The sequence below is a fragment of the Eulemur rufifrons genome, chromosome 4 (genome assembly GCF_041146395.1).
Source record: "Eulemur rufifrons isolate Redbay chromosome 4, OSU_ERuf_1, whole genome shotgun sequence".
In the NCBI taxonomy this organism is placed as follows: domain Eukaryota; kingdom Metazoa; phylum Chordata; class Mammalia; order Primates; family Lemuridae; genus Eulemur; species Eulemur rufifrons.
In genome coordinates, this window is record NC_090986.1 from 78,900,390 (window position 1) to 78,921,519 (window position 21,130).

At 42.8% G+C, this 21,130-nt stretch overlaps 1 protein-coding gene across 2 annotated transcripts in view; it reads left to right on the plus strand.

Annotated features, from left to right (window-relative positions):
* The window catches only part of ATP8A2 (ATPase phospholipid transporting 8A2), a 494,649-nt gene that overhangs the window by 75,975 nt on the left and 397,544 nt on the right, over positions 1-21,130 (plus strand). The window lies entirely within an intron of this gene.

Sequence of the window (21,130 nt, forward strand, 5' to 3'; positions counted from 1 at the left end):
GGGCAAGTGCTTTGTAAGAGAATCCCACAATTCACAAGGACTCACATTCAGTTCTAAACGGTCCACAACATTTGTTAAGAGGTCTTTATTTGCTGGGAAACTTTGTCCAGAGTTAGCAGAAAGATGGACAGAAGCTGGCATTGAAGTGTTTACTTTTTGCTGGCAGCTATGTCGAACGGCCTAGCTAGACTAGCTTAATGAATCTTCATAACCTCTTGATGCAGGCATTATTACCTCCAGATCGGGAAACTGAAATATAAAGATGCTAAGTAACATACCTGTGGTCATATAGCTCCTTACTGGCAGAGCTGGAAGATGAACCTGGCCCATCTGACTACTAAGCTCGAATTCTTTCTGCTGTGCAAAAGCTAGTCCCTTAGCATGGGTGTTAGTACATTTTCAAATTTCATTTAACTTCCAGGCTTAGACAACTTTATATCTGGTAGTGGCTTCAGAGGATGTAGTTCCATGAGCTGCTCAGAATACCATGCTTGAGTGAAAAGAGAAGTTGATCTGGTTACACATACATTATTGACAAACCTGAATTACAGTCCAGTGTTCTTTTTTGAAAGTTCTGGCCCAAACCTTGCTGTTATAGGTGTAAGTATTCCGTTACTAATTAACACTTGTACAGGCTCTTTAGGCTGACATCTTTATTTAGAAAGGTGTGGCTGTTGGAGATTATTGTAGCTTGATAGATAGGATTTGGAGTAGAATAATGGTGCATATTATATGATGGTGATACCTTCGTTTATTAAGGGAATGTTAGATTATGCTGGCTTTATTTTGGGTTTTGAGAATGACCACTGGGAATATTTTGTACTGAAAAGTGTGGCTTAGAAGACTAGCTGAGTTCCCATTCCAGGTTTAAGGGAGAGAGAGCATCAGCCACAATGAATTATCACTCCACAAACTAGGGTGGCTCTAATAAAATAGACAGATGACAAATGTTGGCAAGGATGTAGAGAAATTGGAATCCTCATGCACTGCTGATAGGGATGAAAAATGATGGAGCTGCTTTGGAAAGCAGTTTGTAAGTTCTGCAAAAAGTGTAAGTTACTGTAGGACCCAGCAACTCCACTCCTAGGTATATATAATAAAAAAAAAATGAAAACACATATCCACTCAAAAACTTGTACACAAATGTTCATAGCAGCATTATTCATGATAGCCAAAAAGTATAAATAATCCAAATGTCCATTAACTGATGAATGAATAAATGAAATGTGCTGTATCCACACAATGGAATATAATTTGGCCATAAAAAAGAATGATATACTGGTACATGCTATGACATGGATGAACCTTGAACACATTATGCTAAGTGGAAGAGGCGGTCACAAAAGGCCTCATATGATTCCATTCATATGAAGTATCCAGAAGAGGTAACTCTATAGAGACGCACGGTGGATTAGTGGTTCCCAGGGCTGGGGAGGGGACAAAGAGTTGGGGAAATGGGAAGTGACTGTTAATGTGCTTGGGGTTGATGACTGCACAGCTCTGTGGATATACTTAAAACCATTTGGAATACTGAGCTGCTAACATAGTTTCATTTCTTCACACTTTTGTGTATGTGTTTCTATTAAATTACTTCTAAAAAGATAAAGATTATTTTAAAAAGATATATTGTGTAAGGATAGGGGAATTAAGGAGTCACTTTTCTTTTTAAACTTGAGTATGTTTTCAAGTAGTATTTTTGCTTAGTTCCTATTAATTTCTTTAATTTTGTTATCCATCTGTGCATGCTTTAAGGCTGGGAGAATAAAGTAGAGGCCTCTGTTTTTGTGTAAATTCTCTAGTTTCCATGGAAGGTGAAGATTTTTAAGAGCTTTGGAAATGGAGCCTCACTACCTACCTGTTCTGTAATCAAGGCTGAAAGCTGACTTTTGAGACTGATTTTATTATTTGTCAGAGGGACTACAAGTGACTCCCTGTTGTACAGTTTCATCTGTACTTTCTCGTAGGGGAGGAGGAATCAGTGTGGGAATATAGTAGATTGGCTGGGAATAAAGTAGGCAGATATCAACTGTTCTGTTTATTTAAAGCCTTATATAAGTATATAGTTGAATTAGTTGAAATATGTTAAATATTAAAATTCATACAATTTCTGGGTTCATGGCTTATACTGTGAATATATGTTTCCACATGCACTGGATAGGGTCTAAGAAATTAAAATGTGTTCCTTGGTGTTCTATAAAATGGCCTTTGAGTATTTGATTCACCTTGACTGTGTGGTTAAATAGGAATTACTAATGGTTATCAGTGACTTGTATTTCATTAAGAAATTGATTACAAAGCTTCTTAGCATTATAGTTTAAGAATTTTTTTTTTTTTTTTTTTTGTTGAGACAGAGTCTCACTTTGTTGCCCAGGCTAGAGTGAGTGCCGTGGCGTCAGCTTAGCTCACAGCAACCTCAGACTCCTGGGCTTAAGCGATCCTACTGCCTCAGCCTCCCAAGTAGCTGGGACTACAGGCATGCGCCACTATGCCCGGCTAATTTTTTCTATATAGATTTTTAGTTGTCCATATAATGTCTTTCTATTTTTAGTAGAGACGGGGTCTCGCTCAGGCTGGTCTCGAACTCCTGACCTTGAGCAATCCACCCGCCTCGGCCTCCCAGAGTGCTAGGATTACAGGCGTGAGCCACCGCGCCCGGCCTAGTTTAAGAATTTTACAAAACATTGAGCCATGTTATTTTAGCACTTTAATGGTGCTGAAGTCAAGTCTTATAGAATACTGATTTTTTAAAAATAAAACTTTTTATCTTGGCCATGAAAGTTTGCTAAAAGTTGATAAAGATATTCAAAGAAATATTTTCATAAGAGGATGAGGGATTTATTTTTTTTCATATGATGTTTCTGGAGAAAGGTTAATGGTTTTTCTTAGAGGCAGGGGCATGGAAGGTTTATCTCTGTTTGCTTCTAAATTGAGCTTTTTGAAAAGAAGGAACCACACGGGACAGATGAGGTTCATGAGACTCTGCCGAAGCAGGGATGTGTGATTTATTTGGCTGTTGTACTCCTTGGGAGGCCTGTCCTCCCTGGAATAGAGTTCTCTCTCTTACATTCCCCCACTGCAAGCTCCTTCTGTCTTGGGACCTTGCGATTGTGACTGTGGCAGTTGCTGTGTGCTTGCCTTTGTGGAAAACTGGCATTTTGACTTCAGGACGGGAATCGGAGTTTGGTGCTGAGGGAGGGAGGCTGTTGGGCATTGGGAGGTTGGTGAGGGGCGTCACAGAGAGCAGAAGTGAGACGTGCACCTCTGGGCTCCACTGTGGCCTTGGCACCCCCAGGGGAATGCAGGACATGAGAACTCCAAATTCTGGGCAATTCCTTGAATTGATGGGAGAGACTGTGCCATGTATGTAGATTTCCCTCCAAACCTTGGCCTTGCTCTCGACGCTGAAGGTAACACCAGTGTTTGATCTGAAGCCTGCTGCAGGTTTATTACGTTTTCCATGATTGGAGCTAATGAATTTGGATTATCGTAATTATGCAGATTTACGAAGTAGTCTTTTCCTTATAGGCATTGATTTTTCTAGGTTCTTAACTATGTGGACAATAACTTTCTTTACCCTCTAAACAAGAACAATAATTAATGGGATTCAGTGTTCATGTATGTATGTAGGAGTGTGTGTGTGTCTACTTAACAAGATTTCTTTTTTCTGAAGTGTACGACCATAGATGTTTTAAATGTTTAAGGGCATAATTCAACCATTTAAAGCATACAGTTCAGTGGTTTTTAGTATATTCACAGAGTTGTACAACTGTCACCACAATTTTAGAACATTTTCATCATCTCCAGAAGAAACCCCACACCCTTTAGCTATCACCCCCCAGCCCTCAACAACCGCTAATCTACTTTATATCTCTATAGATTTCCCTGTACTGGGAATTGCATATGAATGCCGTCATGCCTTTTTAAGTATTTTAAGTTAAATAGCAAATGCTTACAAAAAGTTATTTAGATTGGAATCTGGTGGTAAGTCTTTAATTGTGTATCTAAATTTTCAAAAATACTTAAAGTTAAAATGTTTTTTCTGCAGAAGGTATCTTGAAATAATTTACTAATCAAAGGAATGAGCAATATTTGTGTCATCACTCTCAGGCATTTGTAACCTTTCTATGTGATTATCAGCGTGCCTTTCGAAGCAGGGAGTTTCAAAGCTGTAAGGCAGTTTCCTTGAATGTTTGAAATGAGGTCTTCAAAGCGAGTTAGGAGTATTTACAGATGCTCGGATTTGAATGACTCACTCATTCAGGTGGGCGTTTTCGCTAGCAAAGTCTTCATTAAATTGATAACTTAAGCTTTGTCAAGTTATTGCATTTCTTCAGGTTAGTTTGTCTTAAAGGACAATTACTTTATATAAACATTTTGTTGGCTTCGTCAAGGTAAGTTTAAAATAGAATATTACCTTTACAGAAAAGGGACTTGGGCAGTGTGTGCCAGGTCTGTACAGGATCTTTGTTTCATAATATGCTGGGATCCTAATGTCTGAGAGGCTATTTTTGTCTTAGGGAATGGAGAGAAAAAAATAATCTTCAGCAACCATTTGTTGGTGAATAGTGGAGGTAGATGACACATATGGTACTAGAGCCAATGTCACCAAGTACTGCGAGGATGAAAAATTCTCTACATGTTTTAAAGCTGCAGAATTTAGGCAGGCTCTGGTCTTAAATGTGTAAGCCGCTTATAGTTTAACAAAGAAACCAGACCAAGATCCTAGTGAGAATCATAATTTTCTTTTGATTCATGTAGAGATCATTGTCTTAAAAATCAAGGTTTAATAGATCTCAGATTTGAGACCGCTGTCCTCGTCAGGTTTGGTAAAGGTAAAAGTATTTCTTATCAAGAGTAATTGCTGATGTTGAAAGCAATTCTAGCTACTACTCACCTTAAAACAGCCTCCAGATTTTGCTTCTGTGTATGCTGCTTTTCATTTAGAGGCAGATATACTGGGTGAATCTCCAAACCAGGCACTGTGTTTTCTGAACATGAAGTCACGACACATCATGACTCTAATTCTACACATACCAGCAGCAATTTATGCCATACGAGAGTCTTGTAATTAGAGCTGTTATCAGGTTGACAGCCCTGGACAAGGCTTTTGAGGAATCCTGCATTGGAAAATATTGAAACTGGGGGAGCTTTGGCACCGTGTATTTCAGGTAACCATTGGATGCATGAGCTTTCTTGAAGTGTATTTTTAGAAACAGAAAAGCGTGTCAGCCTTGGGCCAGTTTTGTATTTGGCATTTCTACGGAAACAGCACATGTCTAGGAGGACAGACTTTCAGGGTGATTTGTTTATCAAGTTGACCCTCGTGTGGGTGATTTTGACCAAAAAAACATCTGTGGCATTCCCATTTTTTAAAACAGGCAGAGACATTTGGTTTGAGAATTTTGGTCAGTCATTCATTTCCCCTCTCCCCTCCTCCCAAATTCTCTTAATTCTTGTTTTCTGCTGTGAATTTGGGAGCAATTTCTGAATCTTTGATAAAAAGAATTAAGCATCAGGATTTGTGAGATTTGTGAGACGGAAGTTAAAATTTAATCACAATTTGGAGAAACTAAGGAGACATGACAGCTAAATGCCGTGTGGGTTCCTGTATTGGATTCCAGAACAGAAAAGCTGGTAAACCTTGAATAAATTCTGTAGTTGGATTAGCCGTGTGACAATGTCATTCTCTTAGTTTTGATCATCGGGCTCTGGTGATGTAAGATGTTAATAACACTGTGGGGAAACTGGTATATGGCAACTCTGCTATTTTTGCAACTCATCTGTAAGTATACAATTTTTTCAAAATAAAAAAATCTTAAAATTAACCAGAAGTATCTGGGAGAGTAAGAACTAAATGCTAAACTCTTGTCTTTCTGTTGGACACTTTGGTAAATGTTTGGGTCTTTCATTGGAAACAGACAAGACTTTAAGGGGATCATGGTCAGAGGAAAAAAAGGACCAACATCTTCCCATGTGTGCTGTGCTGAGCACATGGGAGAAGACTCGCTCCCTGGGTGTCAAAGAACGTCCCCTAACCTCACTAAAACTTTGTTTGCATATTGTCTGATCTAGTTGTATAGCTGAAAAAGCAAGTAGCAAAATCGACTGCAGAAAATCCTGTTTCTGCTCAGAGTTGGGCCAGGGGAACTTCTGAGTCGTTACCTAGAAAGTAGCATCTAAGTGTTTGTTCCACTACTTGTGACTGAGCCACTCAACGGGCAGCAAACGCTTACTCAGAAATGCTCATCAGCAACCCTTTCAAGAGGGACAATGCTTAGCGAGAACAAAGGGAGAGGTCTGACCATTGTGGGGCTGCAGGGATGTTTTACAAAGAAATTTCCTGAAATTCACGAGGTTGGGTGTGATCATTCCAATGCTGACCCAACCTTTTCTCTTAAATGAAAGCCAGCTCTTCAAAACTTACAAGTTTTTTTTTTAACTACCTTTACTAGTTTATATTAGGTGTAGTTAAAAATGGTTTGGGCTAGAGTTTGGGATGCTGTTGGTCATTTGGTATTTGTGACAAATACCATCACTCTAAGGGCTCTCAGGCCTGCCCTAGAAAAAACATCCGCTGGAGGGTGAAATAGCTTTCTGTCAGGGAAGTTCCTGATCTGTATCAGGGGTCTGCAGACTTTTTGGGTCACATGCCCCATCAGTAAAACTTTGTAGCATGAACCTTTAATATGTATATTTAAACATCTGTAGACATGTGCTGTCATCATTAGTTATTATCTCAAGACCCAGTGTGTATTTACCAAGACTCTCAGTTAAGAATTGTGGATGTAAGTACGTATTGTTGATTATCTTCTCCATTACTTTGAAAAATTTTGGCTGACTTATCAGATTTGATTGAATTATCCTCATATTTTTAACCTAGTAAAATAGTTTTGAAGAGCTTTTAAGAATGGAAGTGTCGATGCTGCTGTTTTTTAATTTGTTCGTAATTGCATCATTAGTAAGTGCCATTTTCAACTTGTGGCTCTATTGCATGATTCTTAAGGTACTTGTTCTTTTTGGGAGGGTTAGTTTAGGTGAAATTAAACTAATTCATAACTCCACCTGGCTGGGACACACAAACTGAAATGTGTAATATTATAATAAGCAGAGAGACAGACAGGGAAGGGGCCACTGCTACCCCTGTGTCAGTCGGCTCAGGCTGCCAGAGCGAAATACCATCGACTGGGTGGCTTAGGCAGAAATTTATTTTCTCACAGTTCTAGAGATTGGAAGTCCAAGATCAGGGTGTTGGCATCTGGTGAGGTCTCTCCTCCTGGCTTGCACATGGCGGCCTTCTTGCTGTATCCTCCCAGGGGAGGGGGAGGGGGAAGAGAGAGAGAACCCACAAACATGAGCAAGAGACAGGAGACAGAGGGTGAGCTCTCTCACTAATAAGGGCACTAATCCCATTATGAGGGCCCCACCCCCATGACTTCATCAATCCCAATTATCATCTGAAGGCCCCAGCTCCAAATACCATCACACTGGGGGCCAGGGCTTCAACATATGAACCGGGAGCGGGCACAGTTCAGTCCATAGCATTAAGGAGCTTCCCCTCCAGCCACATTACATAGGATCATACCGGGACACCAATGTCAGTCCATTCAATAAATGTTACTAAAGCTTAATTTTTTGGAGGTACATATAAATATAAACTCTGATAATTCTTCCCAGACTCCACTTTGGAGCCACTTGCTTTAGATTCCTGTTGAGTAGGGCCCCTCTTCTTTCTTGGAGGAAACCTGTGTGATCAGACCCAGTCTGGCTTTTCCTTTAGGCCTCAGCAGCACTGAGACTGATCATACTAATCGTAAGGAGACTTAGGTGCCAGTTGTAATCCTACCTGTGGTGTATGCGAGGCGAGCACTGCAGTCCCCTCCACCAGGAAGAATTGGGGGTGGGTGATTACTGCAGCGCTGCCGGGCTGGGAAAGTAGGACGGACGGGCAAAGCCCCTGGTAGGTGACCGGTGAGCTGGGCCGAGGGAAGAGTCGGAGGCAGCCTGAAAGCTCAGGTGGGTTCAGTGGGGCGAGCAGGCCAGGCGTGGGCCACAGCACGTGCAGAGAAACAGCTGGGAGCGTGCCTTTCCAGAAAAGCTGTGGAAGAAGTGGGGGTGACGGGGGGTGTGCTGTGAAAGGCCAAGCCACTGCAGACGGGTTAGCCATGGGGGGGAAAAGCTTTTACGGGGGCAAGTGACAAAGCAACAAAGTGATAGCACTTGGGTTTGACGTGCACGGCCGCGGGCTCTGCATTTAGAAGCACACTGGGCTGCGGTCGTTGCCCGGGAGAGGCGAGAGGGGGTAGCGTTGCAGGAGGAGAGTCACTAGGATGGTTAGAAGTGGGGCTGTGAGTGAACGGGGAAATAGACAAGGATGATTCCCGGGTTCCAGCTTCAGTGACTGGGAAGCTGTTGACACCATTTCTCGTGTTCCTGAGTTTTGTTTTGAACTATTTTGAACGGTGGATTGGGGCAAGGTGATAGGCCTCAGAATAGCAGAAAACCCGTTTTTTCCTCAGTACGAGGCCACCCAGGGTGGCCTCCATTGGCTGTGTCTGGGAGGAGCACAGCTGCCTTGTCTTCTTCCTCCAGCAAGCTGGGGGCAGGGCTGGCTTTAGTGGCGAGACATCCCAACTTTTGACAGATCGTTCCCTGCCTCTAGATCTGTTTGATTTCAAAATACTCCACGTGGTACACAGGAAGTAGAATAATGTCACACCTTGTAGCGGGGGAGAATTGGGGGAGAACGTGTTTGCCACCCAAGGCTGTGCCGAGTCAGAGCATGCACAGTGGTTGCTTGTTGGCGCACGTTATCACACATGTCGTTCTTTTTTGCCACTCACGTTGCCTACTGTCCAGTTCTTTGGTAACCAAAGCAATCGGTTGAAAAGCTGTAACGGGGGAAAAGGAAAGAGGACTTGAGTATTACTCTGCCCAGGGGACATAGGTTGCCTGTGAAGACATATGCAGGTAAAGAATCACAAGGTAAAGTTTGGGTGTTTGGGCCTTTTGTATGTGTGGTTTTCCTAGACTGCAACTGTTACAAGCAAGCAGGCTGTACTGCGAGCATAAGACAGACCTAAGATGTGTTTGAGAGTGTGTGAACAGATCATTATTAAATCAAGAAATTGCCGCCTCCTTTTGCTGTAGTGAAAGAGCAAATTTGCATATAAATTCACATTAAATTCACTGACAGCTCTTCCTGCAACCAGGGACAGTGATCCTTTACCATAGAATGGTTGAAACCTTATACTGGGTCCAAATGTGTAACTAGAATTTTATTGAGTTGTGAATATAAAATCTTTATCTTCCCCTCTACCCGCCTTTTTCTTCCTTCCTTGGGTTGAACCATTAGCTTTTTGGCCATTTGAGCTCTGCTTTGAATGTCCCTAAGGAACTTGGCACTGTGCATAATATTTAATCTGAATGCGTAATTGTAGATTCAATTATGTAAAGGAATAATCTTTAAATTATCGAATCAAAAATGTTATGCTTTTCTTTTTATTTCAGCGAAGGGTGGAAGTTTTGAAAGTATTACTGTCTAGCATGTGAAATGTGTTACCAAGCTCTGACAGTTTAAAAATAGAGCTTGTTATTTTAAAACAGTAAGGGTATTTGCTGAGTAGTATTGTAATTACTTCCCTAGTATTCCAGCTTTTTTAAAACTGCCTTATACTCATTTTTAATGTTACTTTTACAAATTAGAGTTCATTAATCATTCTAGTGTCGAGGTACCAGAGGAAATTAACATAATTTCATATAATGACGATGCTATGGTGAGGCAGAAACATGAAATGTCTCTTGGTGGTGTCACTGTTTTGCCTGTCTGAGCTATCACGCGGTTTTAACACACCTATTTCAGTAAGTTGTGTTCATTCTTTAAGTTTAGACATTGTAGGAGAAGTAATTTTTTTTTTTTTGGGACAGGGTCTTGCTCTGTCACCCAGGCTGGAGTGCAGTGGTGTCATCACAGCTCACTGCAGCTTCAAATTCCTGGGCTCAAGTGATCCTCCCACCTCAGCCTCTCAAGGAGCTGGGACTACAGGTGTGCACCACCACACCTGGCTAACTTTTTTATTTTTCGTAGAGATGAGGTCTCTCTATGTTGCCCAGGCTGGTCTCAAATTCCTGGCCTCCCAGAGTGCTGGGATTACAGGTGTGAGCCACTGTACCTGGTCAGTGTAATTTTAAGTATGGGATGCAGTGTGTGTACACCACAATTATTCTGTACACAGAGGTCTTGACGTGGGTTAGCCACGTTTGTAAGCTAAACATTGTGAATATTGTGAAGTCAGAGAACTCCAAAGTGAAAAATAACAATGGGAGATTCCTACAGATAACTTTACCATCCTCCTTCCACGGTTTTGTGCAACTGTGTACACACACAGGCACACGTCACAACTCACTTAATGCTTACGATTCACTGGGCCCACACACAAACACCTGTCTCCGTGGGGGATGTGCCAGTTCAGCTGGCAGACCATTCTAGTCCACGGCTGGCTGGAGTTGAAAGGTTTTCCTCTGCATTGAGGATTGCTGTGACTCCCAGACATGGGTCCTAGATTGTGACCTACACATAAGACGCAGCAGTTGGCCCATAAGCAACAGCAAACGTTTTTAGTCCCTTTAACAATATATTAATTCTAATACCACATTTGCATATTGGTATTCATGACCTGCCTGGCATTTAATATTAATAGTTAATGTTTGTGTGATAGTGACGGACCTATTTATAGAGATCCCTCTGGTGTTGTCCCAGGGAGCATGTGTGGTCTCCTCATCTGTGGGGTCTTCTGTTACATCCTTGGAAAGGAGTGAGTTTTCTTATGTCACCAAGTTAATTGACAACATTGCTCCTATACTCAACAAAGCTCTGAATGAGGGTTACAAAAGCTTTTAATTTCTTGCTCTGAGAATTGTACCTGATAACTCCAAAACTACATGTTATTTTGTATAAGCTTTGAGGAAGTGCTCAGAAAGCTGGAGGTTGTCTGTCACCTGCCGACAATCTTTCCATATGTTTCTAGTTCACTTTCTGAGGTGCATGTATTTCTAGTTTTGTGGTCCATTAGCTAGTATTTTCTTTGGATGTTTCATGGGCACAGTGTAGTGTTTCAAAAAAAAAAAAAAAACTTTTATCACATGTCATACACTTAACTAGATAAGAAGCTATTTTCAGTAGAGTGCTAGTGTTTGCTATAGAGTAAAATAAGTGTTTTATAGAAATCAACCTGTGATATTTAAAAATTTTGTAATAATGAGTTACCTTATAAGAAAGTTAATTGGCTTGGATTTTAAACCATAGTACTTTATATATATATGTATATATATGTGTGTGTTTAAAGATACTGATTTAACATTCTTCATAGCCCAATATGATTGCTCACATATATTGAAGATAAATTGATTACATATCATATTTTTTTTGAACTATTGTGCTAGGGGCCATTATGAATTTAATATTTTGAGATACTACCTTTAGAAAAAATGAACGCAGGCTGGGAATGGTGGCTCATGCCTGTAATCCCAGTGCTTTGGGAGGTTGAGGCAGGAGGATCCCTTGGGGCCAGGGGTTGAAGACCAGCCTGGGTAACATAGCAAGACCCCATCTCTGTAAAAAATTAAAAAATTAGCTGGGCACGGTGGTGCATGCCTACAGTCCTAGCCACTCTGGTGGCTGAGGCCAGAGGATTGCTTGAGCCCAGGAATCTGAGGTTAAAATGAGCCATGGTTGTGCCACTGCACTCCAGCCTGGGTGACAGAGTGAGACCCTGTCTCTTAAAAAAAAAGATAAAGAAAAACTGAACACAATAAGAATATATAGCGTTTTAAAGAAACTTGTGTGCAGTTTATTTCTGAAGTACATTTAGTATTTTAAAGTTGGGCAGCATCAATGTGGGTCATGATGTTTATAAGGTAATGATCAGAGCTGTGGCTGAGTTCTGCAGAAGTGACAGAGCTATACAATGACTTCTAAGATGTATTTTCTCTCAGACTTTAGAGACAGTCTTTGACTAGAAAGTGAATTGTTTTATCTCTAAAACCTTTATGCCAAATTTTATGTTTCCCATAAAAGTATCAAATGCAATTTTGCAGAACAATGTCAGTGCTGATACTTACTTTTGCCTGCCGGTGCTCATTCTTGACGTGTTTGTATTCCACAAGCTGTAACGTACCTCTCATTTCCTGCTGCATCTGTGTAAAGGTAACCTGCTTGGGTGAGTCCCTAATATATATATCAGGTATTTTATTTTTAACCTTACATTGCATAAGAAAATTCTAGGTTCACTTGGGCTGGCGTGGGGCTCTGATTTCTGTCTACAGCTACCACGGCAGGTGATCTTGTTGAAGGTGGTCCCGTTAGCTGCCACCCCATCCTGCAGTGCACATCACAGCACTGTTGTGAGGATTAAGTGATTTGATCTGCATGAAGCACTTTAAATAGAGCTGGGCTGAGTGCTTTATAAATTTTGATATTATGATTGTTTGTATTTTAGATAGTGTGTTTGATAATAATTCTTCCACCAATCTTGGTATGTGTATCATTTGAGTTCATAAAAAATAGGTTTTGAATTGCATTAGTGGAGATTAAAAGGTAATGTGCTAATCAAGTAGGATGAGTGTATTTAAGGAACAAACTAGACACATTTTCTTTTTGCAGTAACCTGATTTTGAAGATTAATTTTAGTATTTGCCTGAGGTTGTCATGGAGAACTCTAAATTATTAAGTATGTAATAGAAAAAACTTGCAGTGTAACCTGTCTTTTTTTTTTTTTTTTTTTTTGAATAACCAGAGCAGGAAGGTAATTATTATCGGTATAGTACAATATAGTACAAGGAGAAAACATAGCTGGTAGGTAAGTCTGGGCTCTGCCGGGGATGAGCAGAATGACCTTTTGTTAAGTCTGTGATTCCTCTGAGCCTGAGTCTCCCTGTTTGTTGGATGGAAGCCCACTTCCCTTGAAGGCTTGTTGTGAAGCCAAGGAGATTACAAACATGAAACTTCTAGAACAAAATGCACTGTAGATACTGTATATCCCATCCTGTGTGACACATTGAGTAGGCTTATTGCTCTTTTTTTTCTTAGTTGTGGTAAAATATACATAATATAAAATTTACCATCTTAACCAGATTTCAGTAGACAGTTCAGTAGAGTTAAGAACATTCAGGCCGGGCGCGGTGGCTCACATCTGTAATCCTAGCACTCTGGGAGGCCGAGGCGGGTGGATCGTTTGAGCTCAGTAGTTCAAGACCTGCCTGAGCAAGAGCGAGACCCCGTCTCTACTAAAAATAGAAAGAAATTATATGGACAACTAAAAATATATACAGAAAAAATTAGCCGGGCATGGTGGCGCATGCCTGTAGTCCCAGCTACTTGGGAGGCTGAGGCAGGAGGATCGCTTGAGCCCTAAATTTAAAAAAAAAAAAAAAAAAAGAACATTCACATTGTTGTGCGTCCAGTCTCCTGAACTCTTTTCATCTTGCACAGTGAAACTCTGTCCCCATTAAACAACCCCCTGCCCCTGGCAGCCACCGTTCTTCTTTCTGTCTCTGCGTGTTTCACTACACCAGGTTCCTTGAATCAGTCTCATTGCACTTTGAAATAGTAGTGAATACTCCACCATTACAAGGAGTGTCTGTATTCTATCGCATGGTGATTTCTTTGAGGCTTCTTTTCCTTTCTTCACTTTATCTTGTGTCTTGCTGTGCACTGCAGTGAGCACCCCTTTTAAAAATAGGCATAAAAGTTTAAAAGACATTCAAATGCAGTGTGGTTGACTTTCCCAGTCCCATCCTTCCATGAGGATCTGGGTACACTGGGATACACCAGGACCAGGACGGAGAGTCGGAGAGCCAGGGGAGAAGCGTGGTGGGTTTGGGTATAGGGGTTTAAACCACATCTGCTTTTCATCAAGTGGGTTGGTTATTTGCACTGCGCCTGTGCTGATTCATGTCACCTGTCTCCACCTCTAATGGGACCCTCTGCCTCTAGGCCATTTTGCTTCCGTCTTCTCTGTTGCCGGTGGTTATAATATCATTCTAAAACCGCTAAGGCACTGTGATTCTGTTCTATCTCCAGTAGGATATACAAGGCCACCCTCATTCTGTCCCCGGCTTACCGTGCCATCTCTCCACACTGCTTCCCTTCTTGCGTCTGGCTGTAGCCGTTAATCACGGCACTTTCCCTAGACCGCTCTTTCCTTCCCTACTCTCCGGGGAGCTCTGTCTTTTAAGGCTCAAGTTGCATCTCTCTGAAGAGGCACTGTCTTCTCATCCTGCTTCCCCTCTGTGTGCCACAGCCTTTCTCAAACTCTTCTGCTGCGGATCTTAGCGCGTTGCATGACATCTATTTTTATGTGTCTCTGACTCTCCTGCTCTGCTGTGTCTCCCTGATGACAAAGTCCCTCTGCTCCCTCTCGCATCCTCCGCAGCGCGGGGTATGGTTCTCGGCCAGTGGGAAGGGGAACACCTTTGCCAAAGGACTCTGCTCTGCCGGCCAAGGTCAGAATTGAACAGAGAGTAGAAACTGGCTTAACACGTTGCTCTGAGATTTCCCTTCACACTTAATTGCTTATTGAACAAAGTAGAACCCCATGGAGATGTGCAGTTACTTAAGCCTCGGAAATTGATGTATCGTGTGCTTTTGATGTTGTGCTTTCTTATATAAACTACTCCTAAGAGGGGGCCGCCCAGTTAAACGCTTTTAATGCCAATTCTTCAGACTTAACAGATGAATGTCTGCCCTCAAGGGCAGGCACGTTTGGGATTTAATGTGATAGCTGGCATCCTTAGTCATTTATGTCAGTTGAGGTTTAAAATTGTTCATTCAACAAATTTATTTTTAGTACCTGGCACGCACCAGTCTCGGAGCTTGGTGTCGGGGGTACAGCGATGAGAAGATCGAAGGCACCACCTTCGTGGTTCTGATCTGCTCGTTGCTCCTCAGCTGTTCCGTAGGTTTGAGTAAGGACGATGACACAGAGGACACGTGTGGAATTATCCGTTTCCGTGGCTAAGTTTCTTGCTGCGTCTTTTCCTCACTGCTCTTTGGCTTATGCCCTCAGCTTCTTAACAGAGGACTTACGGGAAGGACAGCCAGAGAGTGGTCTCTGGCATGTCCTTCCTGGACCACAGGTGGGTCGCATCATTCCGCGCAGTGTTGCCCGCCTTGTAACTGTAATTCTCCTTGGAAGCTGTCCTTGGAAACACACCACACGCAGGCCGGAGTCAGGGCTCCCACGCCCAAGTCTGCAGTCCTCCAGGTGCCCTCAGAAGCGAGGCAGAGCCAGTCCCAGGTGGCATCTCCATGGCACGGTTGAGGAAAGACACCAGGAAAAGTTACAGAACTCATCCTAGTCCCTGCAGTCCCCGAGGACCAAGGGCTGTGCAGGGTGGGGGGAGTGATCCGCCCGAGGTGCAGGCGGTAAGCGGGTGTACACAGTCCCACCCACTGGAAGTCCCTCTGCTGTTATTGTCCCTGTGCACCAGCATTAAAGTACTGCTCGCTGGGAAAGCCTCCACTTAGGCTAACTTCTGAGCAATTTCTGTGATTACTACTTAGTTCCAAAGATTTTATCTCTATATAATATATACATATATAAAATGCATATACACGTATGCTTCCAATTAACACATTTTTATTTCTTTCAAATGATATTGTATTCTACATGGAGATCAATTAGGAGCACTCCCAGTTAACCCTCTGGCCCCTGGTGTCCCTGACTGAGCTGTATGTGTGCATGTTTTATCTATTTATTTAGAGACAAGGTCTCGCTCTGTTGCCCAGGCCAGAGTGCAGTGGTGCAATCATAGTTCACTGCAGCCTCGAACTCCTGGGCTCAGGTGATCCTCCTGCCTCAGGCTTCTGAGTAGCTGGGACTACAGGTGCACGCCACCACACTCAGCTAGTTTTTTAAATTTTTTGTAGAGATGGGGTCTTACTATGTTGTCTAGGTTGGTCTGGAACTCCTGGCCTCAAGGTATCCTCCTGCCTCAGCTTCCCAAGGTGCTGGGATTATAGGCATGAGCCACTGTACCTGGCTTTTTGTGTATTTTGAGAGCATGGTTGTAAGAATTGGAATAGGTTTGGAACTTACTTTGGGCTCAGGTCCGTGTCCCCACAAGCCCTGTCGTGCTGCATATTCCTGAGTTTACACAGTAGATAAGACATAGATAGTGGTAGTGTAGCGTTTGTAAACACTAAGAAAGTAGAACTTGAGTCACTTCAGTTCTGTCATTTTATGTGACCACTTGGAGGTTTCTGCGTCTAACAGTTAAAACAGTGAAACAGTATCAACTATGAGATGTTACATTTTTGTTTGGTAAGTGCACATTTTAGTCTGGTAAATTTTACTAGCTTTATAATATTCTTAACATTGTAATTCATTCATGATTATTCATTGTTTTAAAATTGAACACCAACTCAAGAAGATAAAATGTAACATCATCGGCATGATTTAGTACTTGTCTAAAATACACCAGTTGTGTTGGTTTTGTTAAATTTCATTTATTAGTTACTTGACAATTATTGATGTAAATATTGTGTCAGCCTGTAACCAAAGGGTCGAGGTTCAAATTGTTACACGGATATAAAAATTATTGAATAAATAGTTGTGCTTTTTCTCCCTTTTTTGTACTATAATAATTTTTATTTAATTTATCGGCATGATTAGATACAATTTAATAAAGACAATTTTTGCTGTCTGTTTCTTTTCTGCTTAATTTATGTTTTTATTTCATAATTGTTACTGAAAGAAATTTTGCCACATAGAGAAGGGGGTTGTGCTGCTCTGGGTGTCAGATGCCCTGGGGCTGTCACCTCCCTCAGCCAGCCTGTCCAGGATCGCAGCCTGCAGCCTCGGCCGGGTTCTGGACCCTCACACTGTGTCCCAAAATTGAGCGCTGCTCCTCCTGCCCTGTGTGGCCGGATTTCTGCAGATGTAGCACTTTGTCTTTCAAGGCCCCAGTGTCCTCCTGTGTAAGCAGGAGGGTTTGAATGAGATTTTTCAAGGTCTCCCCCAGCTCTGAAACCCTGATGCCGCCATGATCTGACGGGTGGGGAAGGTGTTCCTGTTGACCTTATTTGCAAAAGAAGAAACTGGCAACGCTTGGAGGTGGTCCGAGGATGTAGTCGTCTGTTCTCCCTCGCCTCAGAGTCTGCAGCTGGGAGTGCCAGACTCTTCCAGGTTTCCCTTTTACTTGGGAGGAAGGTGCATTCTCTGTAGGCTGCAAAGTTCATCCGTTCAGGCTTTTTAATTACATCTTTTGAATCTGTATTTTTAGCCTGACCAATTAGTCGGTTTGATAATAGCATTAGCCTGCTGTTACAACATTTTCGGCCAATTTGCTCGTGAATTTTATTTTACATGTTTTCATATAAAACCAAACTTACATTTCATGTAAAATTTAATTTCATGTAAAATAAAATTACCACCCTGGTGGTGATATGGCTATAATTTTTATTCTGTTCTTAATGCTTATTAGTTATTTTGGTCTTACACTTGATTGTGATGTTAGGATTTTAGCCTTTGCTTTCTTTTTGCTCGTGTTTGTGTTGTGTAACATTTGTTTTGAATTTTTTGGAATCAAATAGTAAAATCCCCATGGAGATCCTTTTCCATTTAATGGGGGCACTTAACCTATTTATTGTCATAACTCTTTGATAGGGTGTTCTTTTGTTTTGCGCTTGTTAGTTTTGCTTCCCTGCCCTTTTCTCAACTCTTTGGCTTGGCTGATGAAGCTTGTGTGATTACTGAACAACTGAAGGAACTGGAGGTGGAGACATCAGCTGTGGTCACGTTGACCTTGCAGAGGCTGTGGGACGTTCGGGTCAGTGTATCCAGAGAAGCTCCATATGTTGGTCTAGACAGAGCTGCGGTAGAGGTCAAGGCTGGGGCTGGACTTGAGGACCACCGGATGAGCACACTGGTGGGGACTCGAGCCACAGATGCAAAGGATGGTCAGTGCATTGAGTGAAGACCAAGGGCAGAGCCCTGGGGATGATCCCTGTTCAAGGCTCAGGAAAAGGAGCCTGCAGGGGGGATTGCCAAGGAGCCACTGGAGGCGGAGGGCTCACCTGGTAAGGAGGGGTGCCAGAAAGAAGCTGAGCTCAGGGGCAAAGTGTATAGACTTGGGCAGGAAGTCTATTCTTTTTTTTTTCCTAAGATGAGGGGAGTGAGTTTGTGTGTTGTGGGCATCACAGTGAATCAAGTCTACCCAAAAGCTTCTGTTTACCCCATGAAATGGGGAGAGGGCAGAGTGCTCAAAGCAAAGGGCTGGGGCAGGGCCGAGTCTGGGGAGAGTGAAGGGTTGGACCTGCTGGTGCAGTGCCTGGGAGGGGGAGCTGTCCAAGGTCTGTGGCACAGAGAACCTGGGTGACGTTGGATGCAGGTTAATGTATGTTAAGGGACTCACTTAGTGTGCTGTGCTGACTAATAATCTCTAGTTTCTTAATCCTTTGATGATTTAAAACAAAACAAAAAGATCAGTCTGGGTCTGCTGCATTTACTTATGTGTTGAGTAGGTATAATCTTCGCGTGGGGGCTGCGGAGAGATAGCTTTGACCTTTCTGCCACTGCGGAGGCTCTTGCTGCCGACATCGAAACATTCATAAATATCTCATTAGGTTTCCTGGGAGCAAAGCCGTGCTGCAAAGGGTATGAAAGCTTGTTTGGCAGGGATGACTGCAGGATGGATTATATGACAAGAGAGGAGACCGTAGGAACACAGCCTGCTTTCCTGTTTGTTGGCTTGTTTGTCTGTTTTGAGAGGGCAGATCCTTGGTATCTGCGTCTATGTTTTAGAAGCGCTTTGCTGTTCTGATATTCATGGGACCTTCATCTGTGTTTACAGAACTGAAAACATAAAGATAAAAACTGATTCTGACGTTTTTACAGTTGTTTTCAAACGCAGTTAACACCATATACTGTTTTAGACACCTTCTGTTTGAATCCTTCTAGCCATGGGCAAGTTTGACATTGTAATGGTTTCTTTTTCCACAGTGAGGTCAGCAAACTCACGCAGGCCTTGGGGCTTAGCCCGTGAGCTCCACCATATTCTTCCAGTTTGCTAGTGGCCCTTTGGCATCTAGCGTCACTTGGATTACAGTTTTCTTTCTTTTCATAGCTTCACCTCCCAAATCTATTTAATATCCCTCTTTAAACTGAACTAGATGTCTCTTCAGATTTCCCTCTGGCTAAGTATCTCCTAAACCGAACACCTGTGTGAGCCCACCTTTGGTGTTGTCCATAAGGGCTTTGCGGGAACACATTTGTGCAAACACGATAACGGGGAGTTGAGAATGTTCTGACCATGACCCTCCTCTGCTGCCCTGGGGGGTGGGGTTCATCTGACCCCCCTTCCCAGCCTTGCCTTTGTTCAGGAAAGGCCAGAGGATGCCATTGCCTGGGGAATGGCCTGCTTAAGGCGTTGAGCGGCGGTTTGAATTGGTCCTGAGAAGCAGTGGGAGGGGTTCGGGGGGTTGACAGGCTGCACAAGGTGTGGTGGGGCCCTGAGTCTCAGTGTGGGGAAGAGGTGGGACACACACGTGGAGGCTTCCTTCCCTCCTCCTCCCTTTCTTCCCACCTGTCTGTTTTTATTGCTTGACATCACTTTCTTTGCTTCCTGTAGCCATGTTCGGGTACTGTTTTACACCGCGTATACCTCGATCTGAGTTGCACACCTCAAGCTTCTTGGTTTGAATACATTTTGTCTCCCCGTCTGGATTCGAACCCTTCACACACAGAGAACATGATTCTTGTCCGTTGTCACACAGGCAGTACTAGCCGAGAGCAGTTGATCCCCCCGAGCTCTCTTCACCTGGGTTCATGCACTTTGGGGCCGACTGCTTCCGGCACCGAATGTCCCTCTGTCCCCCGAGAATCCTTCATGGCTAATCCGCTGCATTGTTTGGTAAGTGCTGCCCCGAGCAGGGAGTGAGCATGTGGAATTTTTTTTTCTGGACCATTTTATCAAGTTTTATTGTAGGAGACCAGTCCTACAATTAATGATTTTATGTAATTGGTACAAACAGTTGTTGAAGAGGAGACTAGGTGGGGGAAAAGGATCGGAAGCTTCTTGGGAAACGGAAGCAGCTGCGTGGAAGCCGTGCAGTCCCACGCCCTCCTCCCCGGCTCTGCCCTCCTCTGCTGCCTCCCGCGAGCACGTTCCACGGCCTGGTCATTGTCCTGCTGCTTCTGGAGATTTTGGGCACCTGTGTGAAATCTACATCGGAGGGGAGAAAATATTTTCTTCTCTTTTCACACTATAGTTAACCCCTGGCAGAAACAGTTTAGTTAAGGAAATTTGAAAAAAGTAAATGGTCCTCAACTTCCTCACTAGAGAAAATGAGGAGTTTGATAGCTCCTGTGGGGGGATTTTTGAAGACTCAATAACTGATGTAAAAAAATAAACAAATGCACAAACACATGCAGAGCGTGGTGCCTGGAACACTGGGTCTTCAGGAAACGTCATCTTCCCTATTATCAGTGAGTTGGGAGGTGACATGGCTTGATTGTCAGGTGACGTGATCTCTAACAGCCCTTTGGACAAAATTCCATTTTTGAGAGACATTGTTCTATCTTTAAAATAAATAAGAGTTGGGGTTTTAAAAACCCCTGTGTACTTAGAGGAACAATTTGTTCTCTTAGGCACAGATGGAGGTGACCTCTGTATGCAAGTCACATTTTTCATTAATGCATTTCTGTGCTTTTGTATTAGGATATTTAACATTCTTATTTGAATATTAAGAGGAAATGGTAATCTCAGTATTGTAATCTGCTTGGCACGACTGGACTTGTATCTAAAGCCACCCTGGGACCTTGTTTCTGTTTGGCAGGCCCAGTGTTGAATGAAGCGTTGAGAGCTTTTGAGAGCCTAGTGCTAATGGGACCAAGGTGTGGGGTCTGAATGCCAACAGCCCCCGCGAGCTGTGGGTCCCTCGGAGGACTGGTCACTTCCTGCAGCTGCATGTTCTTTACCCAAGCAGGTGGGGGGAGGGGCTACGCTACATGATGGATCCTAGATCAACACAGATTAATCGCCTGTTTTGAGAAATTCTTTGAGGTCTGAGATAGGCCATTAGTATCAAAAATGGATGGAGAGAATATTATGTGTGATTAAAGTCACGGAACAA